This window comes from Ascaphus truei, chromosome 10 (genome assembly GCF_040206685.1).
Source record: "Ascaphus truei isolate aAscTru1 chromosome 10, aAscTru1.hap1, whole genome shotgun sequence".
In the NCBI taxonomy this organism is placed as follows: Eukaryota; Metazoa; Chordata; class Amphibia; order Anura; family Ascaphidae; genus Ascaphus; species Ascaphus truei.
The window spans coordinates 58,060,101-58,067,937 of NC_134492.1; positions in this window are offsets into that span (position 1 = coordinate 58,060,101).

A 7,837-nucleotide genomic window follows, 5' to 3' on the forward strand; every position below is an offset into this window, starting at 1 on the left:
GATGCAGCTTTCTCTGTGCAGGGAGATCGCCTGTATGAGCTGTGCAGGGAGATGCAGCTTCTTTCTGTGCAGGGAGATCGCCTGTATGAGCTGTGCAGGGAGATGCAGTGTCTCTGTGCAGGGAGATGCAGTGTCTCTGTGCAGGGAGATGCAGTGTCTCTCAGTGCAGGGAGATGCAGTGTCTCTGTGCAGGGAGATGCAGTGTCTCTGTGCAGGGAGATGCAGTGTCTCTGTGCAGGGAGATGCAGCTTCTCTCTGTGCAGGGAGATCGCCTGTATGAGCTGTGCAGGGAGATGCAGCTTCTCTCTGTGCAGGGAGATCGCCTGTATGAGCTGTGCAGGGAGATGCAGCTTCTCTCTGTGCAGGGAGGTCGCCTGTAAGCGCTGTGCAGGGAGATGCAGCGTTAGGACTTAGAAAGAGGCGGAGATAAGGTCACTGCTAACGAGCGGTTTGGGCATGTTCCCACCTCACGGTTTGTGACTTGCGGTAATGCTTTCTTTCTGAATACTGTGATAACACAAATGTCAGAGCGTGAGGCAGGAACATGTCACACCGTGAGGCAGGAACATGTCACACCGTGAGGCAGGAACATGTCACACCGTGAGGCAGGAACATGTCACACCGTGAGGCAGGAACATGTCACACCGTGAGGCAGGAACATGTCACACCGTGAGGCAGGAACATGTCACACCGTGAGGCAGGAACATGTCACACCGTGAGGCAGGAACATGTCACACCGTGAGGCAGGAACATGTCACACCGTGAGGCAGGAACATGTCACACCGTGAGGCAGGAACATGTCACACCGTGAGGCAGGAACATGTCACACCGTGAGGCAGGAACATGTCACACCGTGAGGCAGGAACATGTCACACCGTGAGGCAGGAACATGTCACACCGTGAGGCAGGAACATGTCACACCGTGAGGCAGGAACATGTACACCGTGAGGTAGGAAATGTCACACCGTGAGGCAGGAACATGTCACACCGTGAGGTAGGAACATGTCACACCGTGAGGCAGGAACATGTCACACCGTGAGGCAGGAACATGTCACACCGTGAGGCAGGAACATGTCACACCGTGAGGCAGGAACATGTCACACCGTGAGGCAGGAACATGTCACACCGTGAGGCAGGAACATGTCACACCGTGAGGCAGGACATGTCACACCGTGAGGCAGGAACATGTCACACCGTGAGGCAGGAACATGTCACACCGTGAGGCAGGAACATGTCACACCGTGAGGCAGGAACATGTCACACCCGTGAGGTCAGGAACATGTCACACCGTGAGGCAGGAACATGTCACACCGTGAGGCAGGAACATGTCACACCGTGAGGCAGGAACATGTCACACCGTGAGGCAGGAACATGTCACACCGTGAGGCAGGACATGTCACACCGTGAGGTAGGAACATGTCACACCGTGAGGCAGGAACATGTCACACCGTGAGGCAGGAACATGTCACACCGTGAGGCAGGAACATGTCACACCGTGAGGCAGGAACATGTCACACCGTGAGGCAGGAACATGTCACACCGTGAGGCAGGAACATGTCACACCGTGAGGCAGGAACATGTCACACCGTGAGGCAGGACATGTCACACCGTGAGGCAGGAACATGTCACACCGTGAGGCAGGAACATGTCACACCGTGAGGCAGGAACATGTCACACCGTGAGGCAGGAACATGTCACACCGTGAGGCAGGAACATGTCACACCGTGAGGTAGGAACATGTCACACCGTGAGGCAGGAACATGTCACACCGTGAGGCAGAACATGTCACACCGTGAGGCAGGAACATGTCACACCGTGAGGCAGGAACATGTCACACCGTGAGGCAGGAACATGTCACACCGTGAGGCAGGAACATGTCACACCGTGAGGCAGGAACATGTCACACCGTGAGGCAGGAACATGTCACACCGTGAGGCTAGGAACATGTCACACCGTGAGGCAGGAACATGTCACACCGTGAGGCAGGAACATGTCACACCGTGAGGCAGGAACATGTCACACCGTGAGGCAGGAACATGTCACACCGTGAGGCAGGAACATGTCACACCGTGAGGCAGGAACATGTCACACCGTGAGGCAGGAACATGTCACACCGTGAGGCAGGAACATGTCACACCGTGAGGCAGGAACATGTCACACCGTGAGGCAGGAACATGTCACACCGTGAGGCTAGGAACATGTCACACGTGAGGCAGGAACATGACACACCGTGAGGCAGGAACATGTCACACCGTGAGGCAGGAACATGACACACCGTGAGGCAGGAACATGTCACACCGTGAGGCAGGAACATGTCACACCGTGAGGCAGGAACATGTCACACCGTGAGGCAGGAACATGTCACACCGTGAGGCAGGAACATGTCACACCGTGAGGCAGGAACATGTCACACCGTGAGGCAGGAACATGTCACACCGTGAGGCAGGAACATGTCACACCGTGAGGCAGGAACATGTCACACCGTGAGGCAGGAACATGTCACACCGTGAGGCAGGAACATGTCACACCGTGAGGCAGGAACATGTCACACCGTGAGGCAGGAACATGTCACACCGTGAGGCAGGAACATGTCACACCGTGAGGCAGGAACATGTCACACCGTGAGGCAGGAACATGTCACACCGTGAGGCAGGAACATGTCACACCGTGAGGCAGGAACATGTCACACCGTGAGGCAGGAACATGTCACACCGTGAGGCAGGAACATGTCACACCGTGAGGCAGGAACATGTCACACCGTGAGGCAGGAACATGTCACACCGTGAGGCAGGAACATGTCACACCGTGAGGCAGGAACATGTCACACCGTGAGGCAGGAACATGTCACACCGTGAGGCAGGAACATGTCAACACCGTGAGGCAGGAACATGTCACACCGTGAGGCAGGAACATGTCACACCGTGAGGCAGGAACATGTCACACCGTGAGGCAGGAACATGTCACACCGTGAGGCAGGAACATGTCACACCGTGAGGCAGGAACATGTCACACCGTGAGGCAGGAACATGTCACACCGTGAGGCAGGAACATGTCACACCGTGAGGCAGGAACATGTCACACCGTGAGGCAGGAACATGTCACACCGTGAGGCAGGAACATGTCACACCGTGAGGCAGGAACATGTCACACCGTGAGGCAGGAACATGTCACACCGTGAGGCAGGAACATGTCACACCGTGAGGCAGGAACATGTCACACCGTGAGGCAGGAACATGTCACACCGTGAGGCAGGAACATGTCACACCGTGAGGCAGGAACATGTCACACCGTGAGGTCAGGAACATGTCACACCGTGAGGCAGGAACATGTCACACCGTGAGGCAGGAACATGTCACACCGTGAGGCAGGAACATGTCACACCGTGAGGCAGGAACATGTCACACCGTGAGGCAGGAACATGTCACACCGTGAGGCAGGAACATGTCACACCGTGAGGCAGGAACATGTCACACCGTGAGGCAGGAACATGTCACACCGTGAGGCAGGAACATGTCACACCGTGAGGCAGGAACATGTCACACCCGTGAGGCAGGAACATGTCACACCGTGAGGCAGGAACATGTCACACCGTGAGGCAGGAACATGTCACACCGTGAGGTAGGAACATGTCACACCGTGAGGTAGGACATGTCACACCGTGAGGCAGGAACATGTCACACCGTGAGGTAGGACATGTCACACCGGAGGCAGGAACATGTCACACCGTGAGGCAGGAACATGTCACACCGTGAGGCAGGAACATGTCACACCGTGAGGCAGAACATGTCACACCGTGAGGCAGGAACATGTCACACCGTGAGGCAGGAACATGTCACACCGTGAGGCAGGAACATGTCACACCGTGAGGCAGGAACATGTCACACCGTGAGGCAGGAACATGACACACCGTGAGGTAGGAACATGTCACACCGTGAGGCAGGAACATGTCACACCGTGAGGCAGGAACATGTCACACCGTGAGGCAGGAACATGTCACAACCGTGAGGCAGGAACATGTCACACCGTGAGGCAGGAACATGTCACACCGTGAGGCAGGAACATGTCACACCGTGAGGTAGGAACATGTCACACCGTGAGGCAGGAACATGTCACAACCGTGAGGCAGGAACATGTCACACCGTGAGGTAGGAACATGTCACACCGTGAGGCAGGAACATGTCACACCGTGAGGCAGGAACATGTCACACCGTGAGGCAGGAACATGTCACACCGTGAGGCAGGAACATGTCACACCGTGAGGCAGGAACATGTCACACCGTGAGGCAGGAACATGTCACACCGTGAGGCAGGAACATGTCACACCGTGAGGCAGGAACATGTCACACACCGTGAGGCAGGAACATGTCACACCGTGAGGCAGGAACATGTCACACCGTGAGGCAGGAACATGTCACACCGTGAGGCAGGAACATGTCACACCGTGAGGCAGGAACATGTCACACCGTGAGGCAGGAACATGTCACACCGTGAGGCAGGAACATGTCACACCGTGAGGCAGGAACATGTCACACCGTGAGGCAGGAACATGTCACACCGTGAGGCAGGAACATGTCACACCGTGAGGCAGGAACATGTCACACCGTGAGGCAGGAACATGTCACACCGTGAGGCAGGAACATGTCACACCGTGAGGTAGGAACATGTCACACCGTGAGGCAGGAACATGTCACACCGTGAGGCAGGAACATGTCACACCGTGAGGTAGGGAACATGTCACACCGTGAGGCAGGAACATGTCACACCGTGAGGCAGAACATGTCACACCGTGAGGCAGGAACATGTCACACCGTGAGGCAGGAACATGTCACACCGTGAGGCAGGAACATGTCACACCGTGAGGCAGGAACATGTCACACCGTGAGGCAGGAACATGTCACACCGTGAGGCAGGAACATGTCACACCGTGAGGCAGGAACATGTCACACCGTGAGGCAGGAACATGTCACACCGTGAGGCAGGAACATGTCACACCGTGAGGCAGGAACATGTCACACCGTGAGGCAGGAACATGTCACACCGTGAGGCAGGAACATGTCACACCGTGAGGCAGGAACATGTCACACCGTGAGGCAGGAACATGTCACACCGTGAGGCAGGAACATGTCACACCGTGAGGCAGGAACATGTCACACCGTGAGGCAGGAACATGTCACACCGTGAGGCAGGAACATGTCACACCGTGAGGCAGGAACATGTCACACCGTGAGGCAGGAACATGTCACACCGTGAGGTAGGAACATGACACACCGTGAGGCAGGAACATGTCACACCGTGAGGCAGGAACATGTCACACCGTGAGGCAGGAACATGTCACACCGTGAGGCAGGAACATGTCACACCGTGAGGCAGGAACATGTCACACCGTGAGGCAGGAACATGACACACCGTGAGGCAGGAACATGTCACACCGTGAGGCAGGAACATGTCACACCGTGAGGCAGGAACATGTCACACCGTGAGGCAGGAACATGTCACACCGTGAGGCAGGAACATGTCACACCGTGAGGCAGGAACATGTCACACCGTGAGGCAGGAACATGTCACACCGTGAGGCAGGAACATGTCACACCGTGAGGCAGGAACATGTCACACCGTGAGGCAGGAACATGTCACACCGTGAGGCAGGAACATGTCACACCGTGAGGCAGGAACATGTCACACCGTGAGGCAGGAACATGTCACACCGTGAGGCAGGAACATGTCCACACCGTGAGGCAGGAACATGTCACACCGTGAGGTAGGAACATGTCACACCGTGAGGCAGGAACATGTCACACCGTGAGGCAGGAACATGTCACACCGTGAGGTAGGAACATGTCACACCGTGAGGTAGGAACATGTCACACCGTGAGGCAGGAACATGTCACACCGTGAGGCAGGAACATGTCACACCGTGAGGCAGGAACATGTCACACCGTGAGGCAGGAACATGTCACACCGTGAGGCAGGAACATGTCACACCGTGAGGCAGGAACATGTCACACCGTGACCCGGAGGAGGAACATGTCACACCGTGAGGTAGGAACATGTCACACCGTGAGGGCAGGAACATGTCACACCCGTGAGGTAGGAACATGTCACACCGTGAGGCAGGAACATGTCACACCGTGAGGCAGGAACATGTCACACCGTGAGGTAGGAACATGTCACACCGTGAGGTAGGAACATGTCACACCGTGAGGTAGGAACATGTCACACCGTGAGGTAGGAACATGTCACACCGTGAGGCAGGAACATGACACACCGTGAGGCAGGAACATGTCACACCGTGAGGCAGGAACATGTCACACCGTGAGGCAGGAACATGTCACACCGTGAGGCAGGAACATGTCACACCGTGAGGCAGGAACATGTCACACCGTGAGGCAGGAACATGTCACACCGTGAGGCAGGAACATGTCACACCGTGAGGCAGGAACATGTCACACCGTGAGGCAGGAACATGTCACACCGTGAGGCAGGAACATGTCACACCGTGAGGTAGGAACATGTCACACCGTGAGGTAGAACATGTCACACCGTGAGGCAGGAACATGACACACCGTGAGGCAGGAACATGTCACACCGTGAGGCAGGAACATGTCACACCGTGAGGCAGGAACATGTCACACCGTGAGGCAGGAACATGTCACACCGTGAGGCAGGAACATGTCACACCGTGAGGCAGGAACATGTCACACCGTGAGGCAGGAACATGTCCACACCGTGAGGCAGGAACATGTCACACCGTGAGGCAGGAACATGTCACACCGTGAGGCAGGAACATGTCACACCGTGAGGTAGGAACATGTCCCACCCGTGAGGCAGGAACATGTCACACCGTGAGGTAGGAACATGTCACACCGTGAGGCAGGAACATGTCACACCGTGAGCAGGAACATGTCACACCGTGAGGCAGGAACATGTCACACCGTGAGGCAGGAACATGTCACACCGTGAGGCAGGAACATGACACACCGTGAGGCAGGAACATGTCACACCGTGAGGCAGGAACATGTCACACCGTGAGGCAGGAACATGTCACACCGTGAGGCAGGAACATGTCACACCGTGAGGTAGGAACATGTCACACCGTGAGGCAGGAACATGTCACACACCGTGAGGCAGGAACATGTCACACCGTGAGGCAGGAACATGTCACACCGTGAGGTAGGAACATGTCACACCGTGAGGCAGGAACATGTCACACCGTGAGGCAGGAACATGTCACACCGTGAGGTAGGAACATGTCACACCGTGAGGTAGGAACATGTCACACCGTGAGGCAGGAACATGTCACACCGTGAGGCAGGAACATGTCACACCGTGAGGTAGGAACATGTCACACCGTGAGGCAGGAACATGTCACACCGTGAGGTAGGAACATGTCACACCGTGAGGTAGGAACATGTCACACCGTGAGGTAGGAACATGTCACACCGTGAGGTAGGAACATGTCACACCGTGAGGTAGGAACATGTCACACCGTGAGGCAGGAACATGTCACACCGTGAGGCAGGAACATGTCACACCGTGAGGCAGGAACATGTCACACCGTGAGGCAGGAACATGTCACACCGTGAGGCAGGAACATGTCACACCGTGAGGCAGGAACATGTCACACCGTGAGGCAGGAACATGTCACACCGTGAGGCAGGAACATGTCACACCGTGAGGTAGGAACATGTCACACCGTGAGGCAGGAACATGTCACACCGTGAGGCAGGAACATGTCACACCGTGAGGTAGGAACATGTCACACCGTGAGGTAGGAACATGTCACACCGTGAGGCAGGAACATGTCACACCGTGAGGCAGGAACATGTCACACCGTGAG